This window comes from Protopterus annectens, chromosome 11.part0 (genome assembly GCF_019279795.1).
Source record: "Protopterus annectens isolate FY-2018-M chromosome 11.part0, PAN1.0, whole genome shotgun sequence".
Classification (NCBI taxonomy): Eukaryota; Metazoa; Chordata; order Ceratodontiformes; family Protopteridae; genus Protopterus; species Protopterus annectens.
Window position 1 is genome coordinate 39,738,446 of NC_056745.1, and position 26,432 is coordinate 39,764,877.

The 26,432-nt window shown below is 43.9% G+C and overlaps 1 protein-coding gene across 1 annotated transcript in view; it reads left to right on the forward strand.

The window, feature by feature from the left end:
* Positions 1–26,432, forward strand: part of NELL2 (neural EGFL like 2) — a gene marked incomplete in the record, with an annotated part of 1,888,857 nt that overhangs the window by 1,513,687 nt on the left and 348,738 nt on the right.

A 26,432-nucleotide genomic window follows, 5' to 3' on the forward strand; every position in this document is an offset into this window, starting at 1 on the left:
GTTGTTGGTTTGCCAGAGTCCGACATTGACCCATCCAATCGACATGTGTGTGTGTGTGTGTGTGTGTGTGTGTGTGTGTGTGTGTGTGTGTGTGTGTGTGTGTGTGTGTGTGTGTGTGTGGGACAACAGTACAGCATAGGCCAATGTTGATGTAATGTGTGTGTGTGTGTATGTGTGAGCCCTAGTTGTTTGGTTAATGTGTGTGTGTCTGCATGCACACAACTCCACCATGTGGCTGCCATAAACGGGCAGTCGTGGGACAGCCACAGACTGTACCTGCTAGGACATACAGATCACTGTCTCTGGCCACGGACATGGTACCTGTGCCTGGCAGGGGTGCTACGGGCAGTATCAGGTACCAACCCTGACTGGGTGCTATCATCAGAGGCAGAGGTATGATGACTGGAACCACGTCCTTGCTGGGACTGGCCAGTGCCATGTGCACATGGTCTAGTAGGACGGTCAATGGACAGGCCAGCCCAGCATTGCTGGGGCTGCTACTGCCACTACGGGAGTGTCTGTTATCTGTGGTCCATCCACGACGACTGCCAGCTGATGCTGTTGCTGGCATGCATCCGCGTCGGCTTCCCATCCATCCCACACGGTCCTGGCTCATGGCTAACACATTGTGGAGGACATCTAATGTCTCCCTCCAACGGCTATCAATGACCTCGGTGTAATTCCGGATGGCACCGGCAAGGTCACGGATGCTGTCATTGATAGCAGTGTAATGGGCCCTCTGCGCCCTTAGTCCCTGTCAGGTGTACCGTTCCATACATGCCTGTGCCTGCATTACAGCCCAGAACATACTGGAGGTTGTAATACCTCCGGAGGCACGTCTGCCAGGGGCAATACGTCCAGTGGTGCTCCCCCGAGAACCCCTGGACATCTACCTATGTGGTACCATTCCAGTAATCCGGCTATGGCTGCTGTGAGGGGATGCACGTGCCATGGATATCACACTCTCCTGGTCGATGTTGACTGTATGCTGTCCCTCAGCTAAGGCCATTGGTGATGAGGGTGTATTGGCAGTATGAGTGTGTGCATAGATGGGGTTGAACGCTGTGTACTGTCGATTAGTGGACCAACGACAGACCCTAACAGACCTTCCTGTACCACAATACATGTCTCATCATCTCCACTATTAGTGGCAGTGACATCAGGTTCCCTGCTGCATTCAGACACCCCTAACTCAGCACCTGTGGAAGGAAGACAGGAAACACACTTCACAATCTGTACATGATGTTAGCACATATGCACACATGCACACATGAGCACATGCACACATGCACACATGCACACATGAGCACATGCACACATGCACACATGCACACATGAGCACATGCACACATGCACACATGCACACATGCACACATGAGCTCATGCACACATGAGCACATGCACACATGCACACATGCACACATGAACACAAATACACTGCTCACCACAGCACATACACACACAACAGCAATCCAACACATACACAATAGTGGGTGAAGGTGGGTGACAGTATCACAGGGCAAACAGTCACCTCACACATGTCAGCATGCAGAATATGTGTTGCTCAAGACCATGCAGTGCAAGTGTTGACGGCCCTATTTAATGACATTATACATGGCTGTGATGCATGTGTGTAGTTATTCAGTGATTGACTACACCCTGGAACACAATGTGTACATGGACACAACATTGCTGTGCAAGTATTATCTGCTCTGCAATGTCCTGTGCACCATCACTCAATGGTATACATACCATGGCTGCATGTGTTATCTGTGTGACACATAGATTGCCATGTCTGCTTACAGTGTCTGTGTCCATAGCGAATAATAGTGGGTACAGGTGTAGCAAATGCATGCAATGTCCAGACATGGGATGAGTGGTGCATGTAGATGTGAAGTAATCCCAATGCTCGACATGGCCATTGTACAGTGGTTATGGTGAGTGTGGGACATATTGCAGATATGTCGGTGCCAGCCATGACATGGCAAGCTACATGACTGCAGCATTAAACACCACACATACCCAGTGTGTGTCATGTGACCTATGCATTCCAGGACATATATGTGACTCTTTGTACAGATGGCGACAGCTGTGCATATTGTGTATACTGGCATATGTAAGCACACACACAACATGCTCAGCATATTGTGTATAGGTGCATATGTTTGCACACACACAACATTGAGGTGCAAAGCAAAGACCGCTATGTGTAGTACTGTGGTCACTGTAACTGGATGGGGTGTACTACCATGTGCCATCATCATCATCATGCAACTTGTGGTCACTCATGGGTACTACTGTGTGACAGACCACCGCCTAGCATGCTGTACCCTGAACTGCAGTGCCGTGGCTACGCTCACTGTTACACAGCCACTTTGTACACAGGTGTATGAGGTGCCCAATAGGGAGCATTGCCTAACATGACTGTGTTATGTGTTGAAGAGTGTTGCACAGCCCCATGATAGGCTTCTACCCCTGAGGTACATCATGTGTGTGTGGATGACATGTGGGATACTTAGGTGTGACCTTACAGTGGGTGTGTGGTTACGCCATATGTAGCATGTCTTTGCTTACTGCGTATGATAAATGTGTTATGTTGTGTACAGGTGTTACAACTATGCCTATCCAATGTGCAGTATGGGGTTGCCACAACTGTGTCTTATGCTCTGTGTATTGCATGTCAGTGAGGCAGTTACTGACATTACTGAACTGTGCAACATCTTACAGCAAACATGCACGGCATGCATTATGCGTAGGCGTGTTACGTGTACATGGCTTACACCTCACCTATTACATGCATATTTCATTACCAACATTGCAGGTATAACACACTCACCAGCATGGATCGGCTGCCCTGCTGTCACACCAGAGGGACCTACGAGAATATGAGAAAGTTAGTCAGCGGCCACAACTGTGGCATTGCTACAGTGGGTATGCTAAACAGTCAACAGTCACAGAATATTATTCGAAATATCAGTATTGCACAACACTAGGCAGCACAACTGCTAAACACACAGTACACATCTCACGTAGACATAATCTAACAGTACAATTAACTGTCGTCTATAGATAGGGCATGTTACCTGCTTGCTCCAGGTGAACATGCTGGGTGGCTCTGGCCTCCATGACAACACATGTCAGAGGTTGATGTTGCTGTTGTCCAGGAGCCACCATGCTTAGGAGCAGCTCCTCCACTCTGGTGAGGGTGGGATGAATGGCCACCCCACCACCGGTGGCATGCTGTTGTCTCTGGATATCAGACACACGCCGGACAAAACACAAGATTCTGGTAGTATATTGGCTGTTTTGGGCCAATTTCTTGCTCTTTCAAGTCCCCCTGTATAAAACCCGTTTTGACGTGGCTGCTGATTTTTGATAGCGCATCATCGGGCAGCTCCGCTTAATTGGGTTTAAACCATTCTCGGCTCCACAAAATCTGCTCTTCACTTTTTCCCTTAGAACTGATCTAGTTCTCATAATAAACACCCTATTCCTACTCTAAAGCCTGGCACTTGCTCACTAAAGCAATTATATAAGTCAACACTAAAATATTAAAAGCACTACACCCTCACAAACTCCCCTTGAGTACCTTGTTCCCCATTGGCCCTTTTTTTCAATTATAAAGGAATTCCCAATACTATTCTAGCATGTACAAAGGTCAGTTGTCAATCTCCTCTCCGGTCCAGCTGGTGAATCTAGGAATCTTGAGGCAATGTTACAACTGCCTCATGTACACAGACAACCCTCTCATCCTCCCAACAAATTCCAACACATGTGAGAGATGCAACCATATAGCCAAACTGGAGGCTAAGCTCTCTCAACTCAGTACTGGCATAACCAGTCAGGAGGAGAAGGAAACCACACTCACTACAATTCCAGTCTCACATAGACCTACCACGACACCAAATCAAACACATAAACACACAAAAACATACTCGGAGGCTCTAAATAAAAATCTGCCTAAGCAGCACAGACCTCCAAAGCAGACACCCAAGCAACCGCTACCCCAAAACAAAACACATGCAACACATAGCTCACAAAGTCAGTGTGCCAAACAGTCACAGCCCTTAAGGCTAAACAACACACCTGATACACTTGTAATAGGTGACTCTATCGTAAGGCAGACTGACGTCCCGCTCACCAAGCTGAACAAGGAGAAGGTCACGGTGAGCTGCCTGTTGGGCGCTAGGATCTGCCACATAACACAAGCACTCAGGTCACTCCAAGGCAAGTACAAATATGACTCAGTCATTGTCCATGCTGGTGTGAATGACCTGAGACGTACCTCCCTGGACTACATGAAAAGAGACATAGAGGAGCTCTCTGAGCATGTAGCCCAGGCCGGTATGACCCTGACCTTGAGTAGCATCTTACCCTCACCAAGAATGATGTCACAATATGAAGACAAGATGATCAATTTCAACAATTGGCTTAAGTATTGGTGTCATTCAAAGGGGATCCAATGCCTGTCAGCCTGGGATGACATGCTCGACAAGCCACGATGCTTCGCTAGGGATGGCTTGCACCTGTCACCCCTGGGCTTTTGGATATTGGCAAAGGCTCTTGCCACCCCCATAGTGCCTTTTTTAGGCAAGGCTCAAAAGACAAACCCACATCCATAGGTATCACAAGGGATAAGAAACTAAGAGTAATGCTATTCAATGCCAGAAGTCTAAACCTCAAGATGCACTTTTCGAAACTCTCCTTAGCATGGAAAACATCGATATCTGTGCAGTAACAGAAACCTGGTTCAAGGCTCCCGAGAGCACCCCAGCACTACCAGGTTATACCCCATACCATGCTTTTCGGCCCCAAAACTTGGACTGAACCACAAAAGGAGGGGGAGTATCAATATTCGCCAAAGATACCCACACCTCCAGGTTGGTGGCACAGCACGAAGCATCAGAGACTATCCATGTGCAACTAACAGTGGGTAAAACGACCTTCCAGTTTATAGCCTGCTACAGACCACCCTCCCAAACCCAGGCACCCCACTCGGCCTTCCTGAGAACACTGGAAAATATGAAGTTCTCTCCAAACACCATTATATTGGGTGACTTCAACTACCCAAACATAGACTGGGAGCATTACTCTAGCTCCAACACCCTAGCCAAAAGGTTCCTAGAATTTATAAACTCAAATGCTATGGAACAACTTGTTACCACTCCCACAAGAGGGGAAAACATACTGGACCTGATCATCACCAACATGGGGGCTCTATGCTCCAGACCAGAAGTGTATCCCTCACTGGTAAGATCAGACCATAAACTAATCTCACTGGATATTCACATCCCGACCCCACCCCCTGCCCAGAAAACCACAGTGAAAAACTTCTCTAAAGCAAATTTCACACTCCCCAAAACCGTGGTGGAATCCTTCAAAGCCCCCGGGCCTGTGGAAAATATGGCCCAGACCGCAGAATCCTTTATAAACGCATTCTATGAACACCTTCAGGAATGCATGGATCATGCAATCCCAAATAAAACCAAGACCCAATCCTCCAAAGGCAGGCATCCTGTCTGGTGGACCCCAGCCATAAACAAACTATACAATAGAAGGAGGAAGCTACTACATGATAGAGCAAAATCCCAAAAAGGGAAGGCATCTCTGATCAGTATTATCAAAAATCTACGGGCACTCATAAAATCGTCTAAGGCCAGCTGCGAGAGAAAAATTGCACAGGACACTAAGGATAATCACAAGGCTTTCTTTAGTTATGTTAGGAACCTGGGTGAGAATTCCCAGATATGCTCAGAATTAGTCCAAAATGCCAAAAAATACACCGAACCCACAGACATTGCCAACATCCTAGCTGACAGGTTCAGTGCAAACTTCTCCCCACCCTCCACACCAAAAGGGCAAATATCTATCCCAACAGAGTGCTGCCCCCCTGACATCTCAGATGCTCAGGTAAGAGCCACCCTCTCCAAAGCAAAAAACACAGCATCAATGGGACCAGATGGTGTCCCGGGCTGCGTCCTACATGAACTCCAAGAAGAGCTAAACCCAAACATAAAACTACTGTTCAATCTCAGCCTTACTATAGGATATGTTCCCAAAGAGTGGTGTACAGCAACAGTGGTCCCTCTCCACAAAGGTGGTGCCTCAACGGATCCTGGAAACTATCGCCCCATAAGCCTGACTAGCTTGGTCTGCAAAGCTATGGAAAGGATCATCATGGACCTCATAAATAAAGATATTGGGGACCTACAGACACTGGATCCTACCCAGTTCGGCTTTGTTAAGGGCAGATCCTGCCTCTTAAACCTGGTTGATTTCTTTGAAACAGTCACCAAGGCCATTGACGAGGGGAAGGTGGTCCACACAGCATACCTGGACCTCGCAAAAGCCTTCGATACAATACCCCAATCGGGCATTATAGATAAGCTCACCAGCTTAAATATAAACCCTTATGTCACTAGATGGGTTGCAAACTGGCTCAAGGACAGAACCCACATGGTTAGAATTGCTGGAGCCATGTCAGACTCCAAACCAGTTACAAGTGGCGTCCCACAAGGCTCAGTCCTGGGACCTCTCTTGTTCGGTATATATTTCTTGGTGGTACAGGCCAACACGGAAGGACTGTGGCTGACCAAGTTCCCAGATGACTGCAAACTGGGCACCATAATCGACTCTCCAGCCGGCACAAGCATCCTACAAAAGGGCCTCATAGAAACAGACAACTGGTGCCAGAGCCATGGCCTCAAGCTAAACGCCAAAAAGTGTATAGTCATCCCCTTTGGCAAAAACAAAGTGCCCACAAATTACCACATAGGTGGTAATCCATTAAGTACGGAAGTAGTAATTAGGGACCTGGGGACCCAAGCTGATAGCAATCTCTCATTTGAAAACCACATGGCCAAAGTGGTTAATAAAAGATTTTAAATAGCCCACCTAATCTTGAAGGGATTCACATCTAGATCAGGGGAGGTCATCGTGCCTCTTTACTCATCCCTCATCAGGCCCATAATTGAGTACAATGCCCCTTTTGGGATGTACCTTACCAGACACCTGCAGCAACTGGAAAGACCCCAAAAGTACCTCACCAAGAGGATCAAAGGGCTCAAACAGATGCCATATGCTGCCCGGTTAAAGAAATCCAGCTCTACTCAGTGGCATACCACCTGCTCAGAGGCGATCTGTGCCTGACGTATAAAGCCATGTCCAACCCGGAATTAATGGACATGCTGCACCTCAGAAAATCTAAATCCCATTGAGCTATGTGCTCAAGAGACTTGAACCTCAGCACTGAAATAAATAAGACATGCTGGAGGGACAGATTCTTAACCCAGAGGCTCCCTTCACTCTGCAATAAAATCCCAGTCCAGGTTATGCAGAGTCCCTCATTGACTCTCTTCAAGAGGAATCTTGATGAATGGATGGGAGATCATAGGTTTACCCCGGGTATCACTTCTGTGTCACTGTTAGACAGAGGCACAGTATACTAACCTCAAAAAAGGGCATAGCAAAATTAATTTAAAATGGGTGTCGAAAGCCAAACACACTCTGGCTAGGCTTATAAATGCCCTAGTGCAGATAGCCTAGTATGAACCTATGAACCTCTGAACCTATGGACATGTCTAATTAAATCACTGCAGTGATGGCGTACCTGCTCATATGTCCGGTTATGCATGCCTATGTCATTTACCCGACGAACAAGTTCCTGCCACAGTGCAGTCCGCTCCTGCTGGTGCTGGCTGCTTCTGGAGTACAGCATCGTGTACTGCTGCAATAGGCTTTGTAGTATCACCTCTTCCTCATCTGCTGTGTATGATGGATTGCGTTGGTGGGCCATCTGGCTGAAAAAGATATGAACAATATGTGTGCGCGAGTCCTGTGGCACACTTTACACCTTTAACCACATATACCACTTTACTGACATATATACCATCATATTGTCTGTCAGAGGTTACACACATTCAATACCACTTAGTGGTTCTCAGGCCACAACTAACTAACAGTGCCTGGCACACTCTATATATCACACCACTATACAGCAGTACCCGACACACTGTTTGTGACACATTGTGCAACCTCAAGACAGGGGTGTATATCACACCAATGCACGAACAGAGATGTCACCCATTGCAATGGATGTAAAGTACAGGTACAGTAGTACCAGTCAACCACCCTAGTCAGTGATACCATAGCCCTGCCTAACAGATGTGTACAGTTGTTACTATAGGTGGCATACTGCTGTAACAGAGTATATATGTTGCTGGATACACACGTTTACCCTGTAACACACATATGATTGCAGCCATTGTACAGGCATGATTACACACACATCAGACAAACATACAACACACCACTGTATGCCAACACAGATGAGCATTACCTGTGTACCATACAGTACTGTGTGCCACTACTTACACACCCTTATGCCTGAGTTGTGTCCTCTGTGCAGACTACAGGAATCATAGATGACAGTGTTTCCAAGCAATGTGAACACACACCATACTGTGCTGTTTAGGCCTACAGCTTCTGTTAGTACTACAGTTCATATGGGAGTTGGATTCACCAGCAGTACCACTCACTAAGCATACATTTATTCCTTTAGCCTACAATGAGACACCACATTCATCAACAAGGAACTACGTCACATCATATGCCATACTACTATGTCTGCCTAACAGTACATTACACATCATTTGCTGTTCTCACAGCTAGGATAGACACTACCATGTCAGATATAACTTCACACTAAGCTATCACACCTTTACAGACCTTGCACACATTCAGCATTACACTTATTCAACCTCACATAGCAGGTATTGCATTGAGTACATGTGTGAGTGCATAGTGTCATAGGTAGGTAATATGCTGTTGGCTCTTGGGCCTATGGCAGCCTAGCCATATGCTGCCCTGGCCTTTGACACATATGTACTTTGATTTCACTTGCCCCTGCCAACCAGAACCACAGAGGTGTTTCCTGGGGTGTATTACCAATCTCCCACACAATCATCAGGGGTATTTATGACAACTGCTAAGGAGGAGCCTTGTTTGCTATTGCTAGGTGGTCTATTCTGGTGTATGGCATATCTCTGAGACGGGAACCTATCCCTCCAGCATGTGCTGTTTAGTGAGCTGACAAGGTTTAGGGCCCTAGAGCATGTATCCCGGAGGGATTGTGATATGTTGCCATGGTGGTTGTCACCCAGCTATGGGTGTGACATACCTCTGTATGTCCAGAAGAGGTCACCTCTGTGTGGCCAGTATGCAATACAGTGTAGATGTGGTTTTGTGAGTCAGTCTGCATAGGGCATCTGTTTGCGGCCAGTATTACCCTTTGAGAGGTATGTCTGTGGCCTTTTCACCTAGTGCACTTGTCATGTGAGGTACATACCACACAGGGCATTGTGATGGGTAGAGGGGAACACTGCCCTATATTTCTATAGATGACACACCTGTTGTCATGTCACATAACACACTGACTGATTACAGGTGTAGTGTGGCACTGTCTTCATCAAAGCGGAGGCTACTGTCCACCTGTGTCCCATGTTCCCTTATCACACCTTCACTGTTAGGTAGATCTCTACCTATGTGGTAGTTAATGGGTACAGTGTTTTGGAAAGGAGGAATGGCACTGCAGTATCAACACTTGTCTACAGTCCATGCCTTGGTCACCACACACCTGTTGCAGTACATATGACCCTGTGTCACTCTGTCTCTCTCTCTCTCTCTATATGGCTATATATATTTCTATATATCTATATATATATATATATATATATATATATATATATGCATATCTATACACATACATGTACACATCCATTGCTGTACACATGGATGTACGTATAGGCACATGTACAGTCCACCTTTCATGGTGGGGATATCACTTATGCGACAGTTGAGGGATGTACAGTTATGTGATTATATTGCACAGTGTTGCATGTGGGTGTCCTCAGCCCATGTAGCATTAGCAGGCCTCACTGTCTGTAACACAGCAGATCTGACAAATCAGTCCCACAGCATTTAACCACCACATGACATATATCAGCACTGCATGCTGTTTTCTAGGCCACACACTACGACCTACATAGATATATGCACATATCAACCTTCAATGACAGATATCTGTCCACCCTTCACTAACAGTTGCAGTATGTCCCTTGCCCTATGCACATATGTGGATACAGATAGATACGTACTGCTGCCACACATGGATGATTTGCAGTGTGTAGAGTACTCTTCAGGAACGTCTACTACATGCCAACACATACATGTGAGTTACATACCTTACCTTTGTATTTCCCTGCTCCGTGTGTCATGGTTTTGTAGGTTTTTTTTTTTTTGGTTGTTTGTTTTGGGTTTTCCCCCTCTATTTCGGTTTATGTCTCAGTTTCTCTCTCTGTTGTGTCTCTGTCTCTGTCTGTGTCTGTGTCCGTCTCTCTCTCTCTCTCTCTCTCTATTTCCCAGCACCTGCAATGATAGAATTGCATGTGTGGACTGCAGGTACAGCCTGCTTTTCTAGGTATCTGCACTTGTGCATGTGACAGCCTCTGCACCAGTTGCTGCCCACCACTCAGTAATTGCATGCAGCCTGCTGTGTGGTGATTGCGTTACTCACTGGGATTGCAGCCCACTGCTATAAAATGCTAGGTTAGGTAGGTGTAGCCCTTTCAGCTGTCCAAGGTGGGGCCCATGCTTGTTTGCTCTGGACACCGTTGTGTCATTCAGAAGGTTGGTATATGTCTCTTATCTGAAGCTAGGCTTGTAGCCAGTTATATGCATGTTGTACTCAAACCTGAATGTTGCTGCTTCCAGTACACACTTCTCAGTGTAGACATGTACTCACCCCTCCAAATGCTAACACAGGGTACATGGGAGTATGTACTTTATTTCTGACTTACACACAATTAACTGCCATACAAATGTGGTTATTGCACTGTATTCCTGTGGCCAGTATTTATCCTTGTCTGATACTGTGTGGTGTTTGTAAGGTGCTACTGTAACATTATTCCCTGCTAGGATGGGTGGTTCTCTTTTCACAGTTATGTCATGCAATTCCACAACAACTGCTGGTAAAGACCCACAGAACAGGATTTGTGTTATACCATTCCTGATTTCCATTTACATTCCCTCATTGTAATGCATGATATATTTATTTCAGAACCCAGTTATTTGTATATCTGCTGTGACTTAGTAATAATTCATGCAGTCTGTTGTGTCAATGGTCTGGGGTTCAGGACTGGCAGAGTTTTTTTCTTTTGCTACTGAGCAGAACAAAGGCCCTACCATAGAGTGACTAAGGCACTTTTAAGCAGTTGTAAGAGGGTTTGCGCAATGCTTAGCGATGCTTAGCTAAGCGCACACATGCGCACACTCACTTAAACCCGCTTACTACCGCTTAAAAGTCCTTAGTCCTGCTAATCCCCACGCTAGTTTCTCTTAAAGAAAAGAAAATGGGGAGATAGGAAAGTGGTGAAAAAGGGGGCACAAAGAGGGACAGACAGTAGGTAAACAAGCTCAGGATGTGCAGGATGGGTGTAGGGAAGGTCCATAGCTGCCATTTCTTTACCAGCAACAGCTGTGCATATGCAATAAATTTGGAGTGATATTTGAAATCTTCCACCCCTGGGAGAGGGGTGAGGACAACAAAGTATGTTGTACTGCCAATTATAATTATAAGTTTACATGTCCAATGGACATGTGTGCAAAATGGGCAGCTATGTATGGGGCATAATTTTTTTGTGGGTACAGATTGCATTTTTTTTTTCAGGTGAGAGTGGGAAGTGAGGTAAAGGAAGTAGGTATGTCCAGGGAGGTAGGTTGGGGAGGTAAACAGACAAGGCGGACAAGACGCATACAGGGGCGGTGTATGACACATGGGGTGGATGAACACAATTGACGGGGTTGGATCTTTGGAAATCGCAAGCCCATGAGCCCACAGATGGTAACAGTGGAACTGAGATCCCCACCCATGGGCAGTCACCACTTGCACCTTCACAGCCCTGAGGGTGGCTGTGCTGGGGGCTGCATAGGGCAGGCAGGCTCGCCCGTGAGATGCACCACTCTCACCTCGAGCTGGTGTAGGGGATCAGCGACTGAATGCTGGATCTCCCTATGCACCACAACCCGGACCCTTCAAAGGGTGACAGGTGGCCCTTCTCCGCCCACGCTTGCACGGGGGGACGAGCCCCATCCCCTGCAGCGCTTCCACCCAAAGGTGGCACAGGACCAATGGAGGAGAGGAACCCGGGCTGGACACCAGAACTGCTGGTGCCAGGTGCACTTGCCAGCTGAGGAGGACAGGTGGGTCCGCTGGGACCGGCCTTCCCATACGTTCTGTGATTAGGTGTGTTTAATTACAACATAAACAACAGCATTCCAGATTAGTTGTAACAGCATGCAGTAATATTCCCATTAACCCAACACACCAAGATTCCAACAGTTGAACCGCAAGCATAACACATGCATATATTGAACCACAGTGGATATTCATACAGCATGCAGGGATGTTTGGTAGCAACAGACCACCATGATTGTGGTGTTTAAACAGGGCACATGCATCAATGTGAATGCAAATATTTATTGAACAATAGGACATATGTCCCAACAAATATTTAAGATTACACATACCCACTGAGGTGTGAAATTGCATGGTTTATGCACATACTGTAGGGTGTAGAAAAAAACCTTGGTTAACATCTTATAATTACCTTTTAGTCTACACTACATTCCTAGTGACTGCAGGTGTATATCCCCTACATGTATTATTACAATTGCCACCATACATTAGGTTGTGTAATGGGTTTGGCTAGTTCAATATATGCCTGACCTATATCTGACATACTAACTGTCCAGGATGCAGATGTTACTGCTACACATTTCATGATTGCATTTATATTTCTTTATCTACATATCTGGGATGTTTTCACATGACATTTTCACTTCGATTTGTACAGAACCCTGCATTTCTTGACACACACTCACATTTCTGGGAAAAAAAATAACATGCTACACGTATGCCAGATTTACTTATGCATGCCAGCCAGTAACTGACTGTTGCGGACTGTATATATGCTTCACAGCTACTAGCACTTCCATCACCCACTTTATATGGGACTGCACAACTCTGGGTTGCCAGCACTTTTTCAAACAGTACTATTTGTATAATGCAAGGGCACAACAATATTTCAAACTGTGACACAGACACACTCCGGGTTGTAGACCTTTATTAATGGCAGTACACACTTTTCCACAAGCCCACTCCTTTATTTGTTTTAACGGTGCATATGGCAGACATGTTCAAGACATATTATACCTTTATTAATAGGTTAGAATACACTTTTTTCAGGCTCACTCACTTATTTTATATGACAGTGCCTGCAGAGATATTATTCCAGACATATGTAACCTTTCTTAATGGGTTACTACACTCCTTTTCTGCATCTCTGACGTTTTTATCTGGCAGTACATGCAGAGGACTTATTCAGGCAATTTTATGGCTGTATTATTGGAGTACAACACTTTCTTTCATGCTCTCTCCCATATTTTATATAACAATACATGCAGAATAATCACTAACCTGCCTGGTGGCACAGCCTTAGCAGCCTATCAGCATAGGCTTGCTGATTCGCAGCACGGTCACCTGTAGATGTAAAGTAAATGAAGGGATATTGAGACATACCTATCCATTATACATACTCAATTATCAATTCTTACATACTGCATTCCATGGCTACATACTCAGTTGTGGGGCATTCTGCATCCCACAGGCCTCCTGTATCCATTGGTTCAGGCGGTCCTGCTTCTGTCTCTTCAGGTCTAAATGGTGGTGATGGACCTGCTCACCAGTCCGAGGAATGCCTGTGGCACTGGTGAGGTCATGAGATAACCGGTTCCAAGCCTCTGCCTTGTACTCCATCCCTTGGAACTGGCCCTGCATGAGTCTTGACTCATGATGGTGGACAAGGAGCCAAACCATGTATTTCGACTCCTCGATGCCCCAACGTTGCGCTCGGAAACGTGCTCCCTCTCCAACACCAGCCATTCTAACTGCAAATGTGAGCTACAATCAGTTATGGTGTGTATTCCCACCTATGGGGCTTAAATATGCCGCATTTCCTACACTTTTTTGTGATTGGCCATTTTTTAAAATTCTCGGCTGACTGGAGACCTGCTTAGTAATGGTTAAACTACCATTAATAAGTATATGTCTGTTAACAGTGGCTGTTTCCTCTGAGTTATCATGGCTTAGTGGTTCTGTACTTTGCTTGTGATGCACAGAGTCCTGGGTTCGAACCTTGTCATTCATTTTATTTTCATACTGTCCAGACAGGCTAGGTGGTGTGGCTGCATTTAAGTAACTTTGCTCTACATTGCTCCTCGGTGCCCTATGGTGCCCTGGTTGGCACAGCGCGCACATCCACACAAATAGATCGTGCTGGTTAAAGAGCTATTTTGCTATGGGCACCTCTATTGCGCTGGGTTAACCATACTTAAACTATGGGCACCTCTATTGCACTGGGTGAAGCGCTGCTTAGCTGTAGGCAATTATATATCAGGATCATTTAAAATATTTATTTTGTTCACTGCTACATTGGCCATTTCACTGCATTTTACTACTATTTACACATATTTTTGTCTGGTATTATTTCATATACTGATTTAAAAATAAATACAAAGGGGAGTGGTGGGACTCGAACACCTCTTCTTTGTGCGAACGCCCTACCATTACGCTATTGCTATTTGGTGTGATTTTCATACACATTCTTTCTTATGCTCTTCCATGTCTGAATTGCTAACTCTAGTTAAGCAATGGGCAAACCCGCGCATACACGCACAAATACGGGCAGCTATTTTGGGTATTTAAAAAAAATAAAATTAACTTTTTAATTTTTATAACTGTGATGGGGGTTTACAATATCAAGGAGTGTGTTGTTGGGTGCAAGGACATTTGAGCGAACTCGCTCTTGTGTATTTGCTTTTACTTTTCAATCACTTGCAGGGGCGTGGACATTTAGACTGCTCAGCAGTCGGACACGCCCCCTGCTTTCTTACACGGTCCATGTATAAGACTTACGGTTGAGTCAGCATGCCCTCATGCATATTCATGGCACGCTGACGTCATACCATTCAACTGCAGCCTCCGAGTAAGAATTATTAAGTCTTACACGGAGGATTTGTGAATCCCGGGGAATATGTTTGCACTTTTATTGTGTTCTTTTATTTAATAATGTATTTTAATACTGTAAACTAAACTGCACTGTTTGTACTGCATTTGTTTGCCTTACTGTGTCTGTTAAATCATATGTTAGGCTGTTTTCACTGTTTGCAAAGTTTTTTTTGCTATTTTCATTGATTGCAAAGTAATTGTTGTTACTTTCACTGTTTGTTAAGCATCTGTTCTGTTTGTTCTGTTTTATCACCAAATGCTGTTTTAAATAACTGATTTGTTTTCTGTTTAAAACATTCTTTAGTGTCTCCTGGCTGTTTTTCTGCTGCTTAAAACATTGTTAGTGTCTCACTGCTGTTTTTCTGCTGTGTCAATCATTTTTAGTGTTCCCTGCCTAAATTAGTGTAGCTAGCAGCTGTAGCATAGTCCAGATACAGGTGTGCTGCATTTGAGTATTTATGTAGTGGCTGTTGTATTCTGAGCACATTTCCCAGACCATCTTTGATTAGAAGGGCTCTTCTGTACCCTTGTGAGAGAAGTGTGCTGAGTGGAACCTGTCTGGTGAAGGGTGATTGGTCTAGGGCTTGGAGTAAGAACTCTCATGTTTCTTTTGAACTTTTTAAAAGTTTTTTTTTTTTTAAGTTTCAGCTTCTTGTATTTAAGCCCCAGGTTTGAGCTTGTTTCTGCTTGTTTGATCCTTTCTCACCACAATGCACTTCTGAGCAATTGTGTGCCATAGCTGGGCAGATAATTTTAACAATTTTTCCCTTAGATACTGCCATAGTCCTTAGTACATTTCAGGTAGAAGTATTGCTAGTGAGCTGTGACCTATTAAGCCACCAGCAAAAAAAAAAAAAAAACAATCAGAAACACCTCCTAGATCAGTCCTGAAAGCACCCCTTTGTGATAACAGTTCTTCAAGCCTAGCATTATGGACAGTTGGACTACCCTTGTTTCTCCTGCCAGCCTTGTTGACTCTGTTTTCCTGAGCAAGTGTAGCAACTACCTCATGTACACTGACAACCCTCTACTAATAACTTAGATTAGAGTGTAAGAGCTATATCTACACCAAGAACCTTGAGTCCCTACTCTCTAGCACTTGAAACAATAACACTGAAGAGGGTTTCAACTCACCCGCCACTACTAATTCACATAGTAACACTACTCATACAGATAATAACACTACTCATATACATTGTAATACTACTCATCCACATAGTAACACTACTCATCCATAGGTTCATAGGTTCATATGGTACTAGGCTATAGGCCCTAGGGCCTATGCAAGCCTAGCCATAACAATTCCCTGGATATTTCTTCCCACTATATTTACTTCTCTGGACCCCTGTCTAGCAGGGCAACTGACATGATCCCCGGGGTGAATTTCCTATCTCCCATCCAATCATCAAGGTTCCTTTTGAAGAGGGCCAAGGAGGCGCTCTGCTTGACATGTATGGGCAGTCTATTCCAGAGTATGGGGAGTCTCTGAGTCAGGAACCTATCCCTCCAGCATTTTTTTTTCATTGTGATGACAAGTTTTAGATCCCTGGAGCATGTGGCCCTGAGGGATTGGGATTTCTTTAAGTGGAGCATGTCCAACAGCTCAGGGTTTGACATGTCCTTGTATGTTAAGCAGAGATCGCCTCTGAGTAGACAATATGCCACAGAGTATAGCTGGAGTTTTTTTAGATGGCCAGCATATGGCATCTGCTTTAGGCTGTGATTCTTTTAGTGAGGTATTTCTGTGGCCTTTCCAGCTGTTGCAGATGTCTTGTGAGGTACATACCAAATGGGACATTATACTCTATAATGGGTCTAATGAGGGATGAGTACAGTGGGAGAATGACCTCCTTTTTTCTGTATGAAAAGCCCTTAGTGATGAGGTGTGCCACATAGAAGGATTTCCTGACTGTTGTGGTGATGTGGTTATCGAAAGTGAGACCACTGTTCACCTGTGTCCTTAAGTCTTTCATCACACTTTCGATGTTTAGTGTCCTGCCACCTATGTGGTAATTCATGGGTACATGTTTTTATTCCAAAGGGGATAACTATACATTTCTTGGCATTAAGCTTGAGCCCATGGGTCTGGCACCAGGCATCTGTTTCTGTAAGGCCCTTTTGTAGAATATCCACATCATTTGGGGATTCAATAATGGCTCCCAGTTTGCAGTCATCTGCGAACTTTGTTAGCCAGAGTCCCTTAGTGTTGGCCTGTACTTCAGAGAAGTAGATGCCAAACAAGAGTGGTCCCAGGGCTGACCCCTGAGGTACTCCACTTGTCACTTGTCTGGAGCTGGATTTGGAGTCGGCTACTTTTACAGTATGGGTTCTGTCAGTAAGCCAGTTGTCAACCCATCGAGTGACGTAGGGATTTATGCCCAGCTTAGTAAGTTTATCTATGATTCCAGAGTGGGGGATGGTGTCGAAGGCCTTGGCGAGGTCCAGGTAGGCTGTGTGGACTGCCTGTACCCTCATCCACAGCTCTGGAGACTGATTCGAAAATGTCAATCAGATTCGGGAGACAAGATCGGCCCTTCACAAACCCAAACTGGGTGGGGTCCAGTGTTTCAAGGTTGCCGATGTCTTCGTTTATAAGTTCCATGATAATGCGTTCCATGCCTTTGCAGATCAGGCTTGTCAGACTGATGGGACGGTAATTCCTGGGATCCAAGGTGGATCCTCCCTTGTGGAGCGGGATAACTGTAGGTAGTTCCCAGGATCCAAGGCGGATCCTCCCTTGTGGAGTGGGATAACTGTAGCTGTGTGCCACTCAGTGGGCACGAAGCCTGAGGTGAGGCTATGATTAAACATGACACTTAGGTGAGGTGCCAGTTCATTTTGTAGTTCATGTAGTACACAGCCTGGGATGTCATCTGGTCCCATGAATGCTGTATTCTTAGCTTTGGAGAGTGCGGTTTCTACCTGTGTGGCCATGATTATCGGAATTTGGCAATCTTTTGGTATTGAGATGGGCCCTTTAGGGGGTGAGAGGGGGTGAAGTTGGCACTAAATCGATCTGCCAGGATATTGGCAATATCCTTGGGATCAGTATATTTAATGCCATTCTGTTGTAGCTCAGAACAGATCTGAGCATTGCCATTTAGATTCTTGACATAGTTATAGAATGCCTTGTGGTTGTCTTTGGAATCTTTGGCAATTTTATTTTTGTAACTAACTTTGGAGGATTTTATGAGGGATATCAGCTTCTTACTGAGGCTGGTGAGGGAGTTTTTTGCATCCTGGGATTTTCCTCTATTCCACAACAGTTTCTTCCTTTTGTTGTAAAGTTTGTTTATGGCAGGGGACCACCAGATTGGCTTCCTTTTTTTGGAGAAGAGCATCTTGGTTCTATTTGGGATGGCACGATTCATGCACGAGTGGATGTGCTTGTACTGTACCTTAGTGTAGGATTCTGCAGTCGAACTTCCAGATCCCATCTGCGTGGGTGTTGTGAAGTTTGTCACTCCTGACTTCAGTAGCATGAAGTTGGCTTTGGAGAAGTTTTTTAAGGAGGTTTCCTTACTAGGGTTGGGGGTGGGATGTGGATGTCAAAGGTGATTTGCTTATGGTCAGACCTGACCAATGAGGGGGTGACCACTGGTGTGGAGCATCTATCTCCCATGTTGGTAATGACCAGGTCTAGGATATTGGAGCCCCTGGTGGGACAATGGATTAGTTGATCCAGGGCATTGGAATTTATGAATTCAAAGAACCGTTGGGAAAAGGAGTTGGTACCCAAGTAGTTTTCCCAGTTAATGGTAGGGTAGTTGAAATCACCCAGTATTAGGGTGTTGGTTGTATCTTAATATTTTCCAGTATGTTTAGAAAGGTGTAGTGAGAATCTTGGGGCATGGTGGGGGATCTGTAGCAAGCTACAATTTGGATTGCAGTCTTACCTAGTGTTAGTTGCACCTGGAGAATTTCAGATGCATTGTGTTGGGCAACTAGCCTGGAGGTGTAAATATCCATTGTGAATATGGACACTCCTCCACATTTAGTGTTTCAGTCTTGGTTTTGTGGCCAAAAAGTGTGGTAAGAATTGTAGCCTGGTATTGCAGGGGTGCTCTCTGGAGCCTTGAACCAGGTCTCAGGTACTGCAGAGATATCGATGTTCTCCATTTTTAGGAGTGCCTCGAGAGAGTGCATTTTGAGGTTTAGACTTCTAGAATTGAGTAGCATTACCTTCAGATTTTGCATGCTTGTATCTGTTACAGTGTGGTTTTATCCTTCGAACCTTGCCTAAAAAAGGCACTATAGGGGTGGCAAGAGCTTTAGCCAGTAACCTGAATCCCAGGGGTGACAGGCACAGACCATCTCTGGCAAAGCATCGTGGTTTGTCGATCATGTCTTCCCAGGCAGACAAATACTGGATCCCCTTTGAATGACACCAGAAGCTTAGCCAATTGTTGAAGTCAATCATTTTGTCCTTATACTGTGGTATCATTCTGGGCGAAGGCAGGATGCTACTCAGGGCTAGGGTCATAACTGCCTGGGTCACATGATCCAAGAGCTCTTCCATGTCTCTTTTCATGTAGTCCCGGGAGGTATGTCTCAAGTCATTCACTCCAGCATGGACAATGACAGAGTCATATTTGTACTTGTTGTGGAGTGATTTACTGTTCATTCACACAGTAACTCTGCTCATACACATAGTAACACTACTCATCCACATAGTAACTCTACTCATACACATAGTAACACTACTCATCCACACTGTAACACTACTCATCCATAGAGTAACACTACTCATCCACATATTAACACTACTCATACACACAGTAACACTACTCGCCCATTTAGTAACACTACTCATCCACATAGTAACACTACTCATCCACATAGTAACTCTACTCATCCACATAGTAATGCTACTCATCCACATTGTAACACTACTCATACACATAGTAACACTACTCATCCAGATTGTAAGACTACTCATCTGCATAGTAACACTACTCATCCACATAGTAACTCTACTCATACACATAGTAACACTACTCATCCACATTGTCACATTACTCATACACATAGTAACACTACTCATCCACATAGTAACACTATTCATCCACATTGTAACACTACTCATCCATATAGTATGCATCCAACACATAGTACTAAATCAACATACACAGATTATTTCAATAAACATTGAAATACCAGAGACTTCCAAAACCAAGACTGCTGCAACTAACACAGTTCCCATGGCACCCAGATGCATAGCAATGTCAGTGTCTCACCTACCAAGACCTTAAGGTGTAACACTCATAAACTAAATTTTCTTGTCATTGGAGACTCCATAGTGAGACACATGGATATTCCACTCATCCAGTTAGATAAGGCGAAAGTCGCAGTCAGGTGTTTGTCCAGTGCTAGGATTCATAAGATCATGCATGCACTCAGGTTTCTCTGCAACAACTACCATCATGACTCTGTCATAGCTCATGTTGGAATGAATGATCTGAGATGTACCTCACTGGAATATATGAAGAGAGACATGATTGAGCTCTCTGAGTATGAGTCCCATTCGGGTATGTCTTTAGCTTTGAGCACCATATTACTTTCACCTAGAATGATGCCAGAGTATAAACAAAAATGATTGATTTGAATAATTGGCTTAGTTTTTGGTGTCATTCCAAGGGGATTGAGTTTCTGTCAGCTTGGGATGACATGGTCGACAAACCTCGCTGCTTTGCCTGTGATGGTTTCCATCTGGCACTACTAGACTTTCAGCGGCTGACAATGGCTCTTGTCTCCCCCATAGTGCCTTTTTAGGCAAGGTGTCAAAAAAAATTTCTGATGTGAAAATTGCCACTCATAACAAAATAAGGGTTATGCTGCTAAGTGGTAGGACCTAAAACCAAAAACTGCACATCCTGGAAGCACTTCTATCACTGGAGGATGTAGATGTTTGTGCAGTTACAGAAACCTGGTTCAAGGCTTCAGAGATTATACCAGCCTTGGAATGCTACAATGCCTTCCACATCTTCAGACCGCAAAATGAACATGTGAGAACCAAAGGAAGTAGGCAGTGTTTCTGCCTATAGTATAGATAAATTCGCCACCTGACTAGTTAGACAGGACAACTCCATGCAGTTACTCCAATTTCAGATTACTGCGAGCAAGACCTCATTCAACTAATAGCTAGTTATAGATCCCCCTCCATGGGTCATAATATGCATGAGGCCTACGTGACAAAACTGGAGGCAATCCAAATATTGCCAAACACTCTGGTCATGGGGGATTTCAATTATCCCACCATCAACTGGGAAACCTACTCTACCCTTAACTTACAAGCACAAAAGTTTCTTGACTTTGATAACTCAAATGCCCTGGAACAAATTGTTCAAACCCCAACAAGAGGAACAAATGTACTCAATCTGGTCCTTACTAACATGACAAAGAGATGTACCACCTCAACTGTCTGACTCTCATTAGGTTAAATCAGATCACAAATCAGCCACCTTCAAACTGGCACTAACACCAGAATTCACAACAGATGAAATCAGACTATAAAACTTTACCAAGGCAAACTATACCCTCCTAGGTGAAGGTATAAATGCATTCCAAGCCCCACTCCAACCTGGAAGTGATAACTACACCAAAGTGTACACTAAAGTCCTGTACAATCACTTGTATAAGTGTATAGACATGGCTGTTCCAGACAGAATCAAAGCCAGAGCCCGAAGTAAAAACAAGCTGCCATGATGGACATAACAAGCTGCCATGGTGGACATAACAAGCTGCCATGGTGGACATAACAAGCTGCCATGGTGGACATAACAAGCTGCCATGGTGGACATCCAGCATCAACAAACTTATAAATGCAAAACGTTGCTGTTCAAGGAAGCAAAGGCAAGGCCCGAACAATGGAAAACTGCCCTACTCAGCCTCAACAGATAAATAAGACAACTTGCCAAATCCACCAAGGGCTCCTTTGAGAGAGACATAGCAAGTACAGCCAAGGATAACCATAAGTCCATTCACAGCTACGTATGTAACCTAAAGGGTAGGAGCCAAGCATGTAGAGAACTAGTGGCCAATGGTATCACATACACTGACTCCACAGAGATAGCAAACCTGCTATTGGAAAGGTTTGGTGAAAATTTCACTCCCTTATCCCATCCTAACTTACAACAAACCTTCCTCCAAACTTCCCCCCACCCTACATATCTGAAGACCAGGTCCTGAAAGCCTTATCCAAGGCAGAAAATACAGCCACTATGGGACCAGACAACATCCCAGGCTGTCTTCTAAACAGGCTAAAACATGAACTAGCATTACCACTAAGTACCTTTTTCAGTCATAGCTAACCACAGGCTTTGTTCCTGTGGAATGGAGAGCAGCAACAGTTATTGCCCTCAACAGAGGTGGCCTAGCAACAGACCTGGAGAATTACAGACCCATAAGCCTGACCAGCCTCTTTGGTAATGCCATGGAATGTGTCATTATGGACTCTATAAATAAAGACATAGGTAACCTCTAAAACCTGGATCTTACCCAATTCAGCTTTATGAAGGACAGATTCTGCCTGTTAAATCTGTTGGATTTCTTGGCCATTGATGAGGGCAAATGTGTGCACACAGCATACCCTGACTTAGTAAAGGCTTTCAACACAATCCCACACTCAGGCATTACTGTTAAACTTAGCAAGCTGAATGTAAGCCCTTTCATTGTAAGCTGGGTTTCCAACTGGCTCACAAACCAGACACACACTATCAAAGTGGGTGAATCCACATCAACTGGAAGACCTGTACTGTTTGTCATACACTTTTCAGAAGCTCAGGTCACAACTAAAGAGTTGTGGCCAATCAAGTCTGTACACAACTAAAAACTGGGTGCAGTTATTGAATCCCCAAATGATGTCAGTATATTCCAGGAGGGTCTTATGCAAACCAACAACTGGTGTCTTAGTCTCAGTCTCAGACTGAATGCAAAGAAATGCATCATCATTCCCTTCAGCACAAACAATGTCACTTCACCTTCACACTACAAAATCAACAACAATACCCTAAGTACCCAAAAGTGGTAAGGGATCTGGGATCGCAAGTTGACTGCGACCTTAACTTTGACCACCATGTGTCTACTGTAGTAAGGAAAGCTTTCTATGTAGCACACTTGATTAGTAATGGCATCTCCGCCAGAGCAAAACAGGTTATAACCCCTCTATTCCCAGCACTAATCCGGCCCATAATTGAGTATAACTCTCCATTCAGCATGTACCGTGTACCGTACAAAGCACCTGCAGCAAGTAGAGATACCATAGACGTTTCTAACTAAGTAGATCAAGGGACTCCAGCACGTGTTGTACACAGACCGACTAAAGTCCCTGTCACTATACTCAGTATTATATAGAATTCCTAGGGGAGACTTTGCTTGGCCTACACAGCAATCCAAGAGCCAAACCCAATGAACTTGCTGCATATCCATAAATGAAATAGGACTAGGGCTACCCATTCCAGGAACCTAAAAATGGCCTATTACTTAAATAGGAGATGCTGGAGAGACAGATTTATCTCCCAGTGACTGCCATGTCTTAGGAATAGGCTACCTGTTCATGTGAAACAGACCATCTATATGATCCTATTCAAGAGGAACCTGGATGAGTAGATAGGGCACCATAAATTCTTACTGAGAATAGCACCAACAGCCCTCTTGGACTTGGGCAGCTATTACTAAATACAATCTTGGGTATTAACTAACATTTCTATGGTATTACATTGGAATGAAATGGCTAGGCGTGAATTGACATCCGGGTCGATAGCCTAGTAGTCTCCTATGATCTTCTGGTGCAACTGTCTTCCACTGACATGCCCTCATCTGCTGTATATTAAGTTGTGTCACCTGTCCTCCTTCCCTGTGTTCATTCCTAGAATTCATCTGTGTGTCCCTATTTACACACACACTTCCCCTGAGTGTTTATTTTGCATGGCAGTCCATGTACCATTACAGACCATTTACACAACTTCAGGACAGAATGCCAGGAATGGGATTTCATGATACTCTGCACTGTAGATACACCATCCTGTACTGTGTATGGACCATATACTTCACATTCGTACCTCTCAACTGTCCAGGTTTGCACAGACTGTCCAGATGTGTTCCTTATCAAATGTGTGGCTTTTTGCCACATCACTGGGATGATCTCAGGCTGATATGACTCAATATTGTCTACATTTGAGTTTCATACTTCAAATCCTTCAGAACATGCATCGTAACACAAACTCAAATCCTTCAGAACATGTATCTTAACACAAACTCAAATCCTTCAGAACATGTATCTTAACACAAACTCAAATCCTTCAGAACATGTATCTTAACACAAACTTCAAATCCTTCAGAATATTTATCTTAACACAAACTCAAATCCTCCAGAACATGTATCTTAACACAAACTCAAATCCTTCACAACATGTATCTTAACACAGACTCAAATCCTTCAGAACATGTATCTTAACACAAACTCAAATCCTTCAGAACATGTATCTTAACACAAACTTCAAATCCTTCAGAACATGTATCTTAACACAAGCTCAAATCCTTCAGAACATGTATCTTAACACAAACTCAAATCCTTCAGAACATGTATCTTAACACAAACTCTAATCCTTTGGAACATGTATCTTAACACAAACTCAAATCCTTCAGAACATGTATCTTAACACAAACTCAAATCCTTCAGAACATGTATCTTAACACAAACTCAAATCTTTCAGAACATGTATCTTAACACAAACTCAAATCCTTCAGAACATTTATCTTAACACAAACTCAAATACTTCAGAACATGTATCTTAACACAAACTCAAATCCTTCAGAACATGTATCTTAACACAAACTCAAATCCTTCAGAACATGTATCTTAACACAAACTCAAATCCTTCAGAACATGTATCTTAACACAAACTTCAAATCCTTCAGAACATGTATCTTAACACAAACTCAAATCCTTCAGAACATGTATCTTAACACAAACTCATATCCTTCAGAACATGTATCTTAGCACAAACACAAATCCTTCAGAACATGTATCTTAACACAAACTCAAATCTTTCAGAAAAGGTATCTTAATACAAACTCAAATCCTTCAGAACATGTATCTTAACACAAACTCAGATCCTTCAGAACATGTATCTTAACACAAACTCAAATCCTTCAGAACATGCATCTTAACAAAAACTCAAATCATTCAGAACATGTATCTTAACACAAACTCAAATGCTTCAGAACATGTATCTTAACACAAACTCAAATCCTTCAGAACATGTATTTTAGCACAAACTGAAACACTTCAGAACATGTATCGTAACACAAACTGAAATCCGTCAGAACATGTATCTTAACACAAACTCAAATACTTCAGAACATGTATTTTAACACAAACTGAAATCCTTCAGAACATGTATCTTAACACAAACTCAAATGCTTCAGAACATGTATCTTAACACAAACTCAAATCCTTCAGAACATGTATTGTAACACAAACTCAAATCCTTCAGGACATGTATCTTAACACAAACTCAAATCCTTCAGAACATGTATCTTAACACAAACTCAAATCCTTCAGAACATGTATCTTAACACAAACTCAAATCCTTCAGAACATGTATCTTAACACAAACTCCTGGTTATTTTAGCACATACCCCTATTTCTTGGTTATTGCCCCCCATTATGTTGGTCTTTGCCCAGATGTCTTGAACTAAGAGAATGAGAGCTATCTGTCAAGACCTGATTATCATTGTGGCATTCTATACAAAACTGAGGACCATCAGTGCTCTGATTTAAACAGGAGTGCTGTCTTTGCTTACATGGTTTCCTGCCCAGCAACACTGTTGCCAGCTATGAAACCTCTCTTATTTACATTTAAATGCAGTCCTCACATGAATATGCAATGAGCGCTACTGCTCACTGCGCACGGTCCCCACATATGTAAAGTCCATGCCGGCGTACATGGTGTTTATTGAATCCCAGGGGTACTTTCTCCCTATAGTATACAGATGCATTAGCTAGTGGTTTCCTTATTATTACTCTGCACTGTACTCTGTCCTCATTGTAGTGATTGTTTCAGGTTGCTGGCTTGATGTGATTAACATAAAAATATTGGCTAACTAGTGTAATATTTCAGTTTCAAACAAGTGCCAGACATCTGGGCTTATGAAAACATTTGTGCATCTGAGTGTTTTAGTATGACTACTCAGTTGTCTATGCATGCAATGATGCAGTGTGTACAAACTGAACATTTAGTGCTTGAATCTTTTGTATTGTATCACGTGTATCATAAGATGCTGAATTCTCCATTGAGCATTTGCA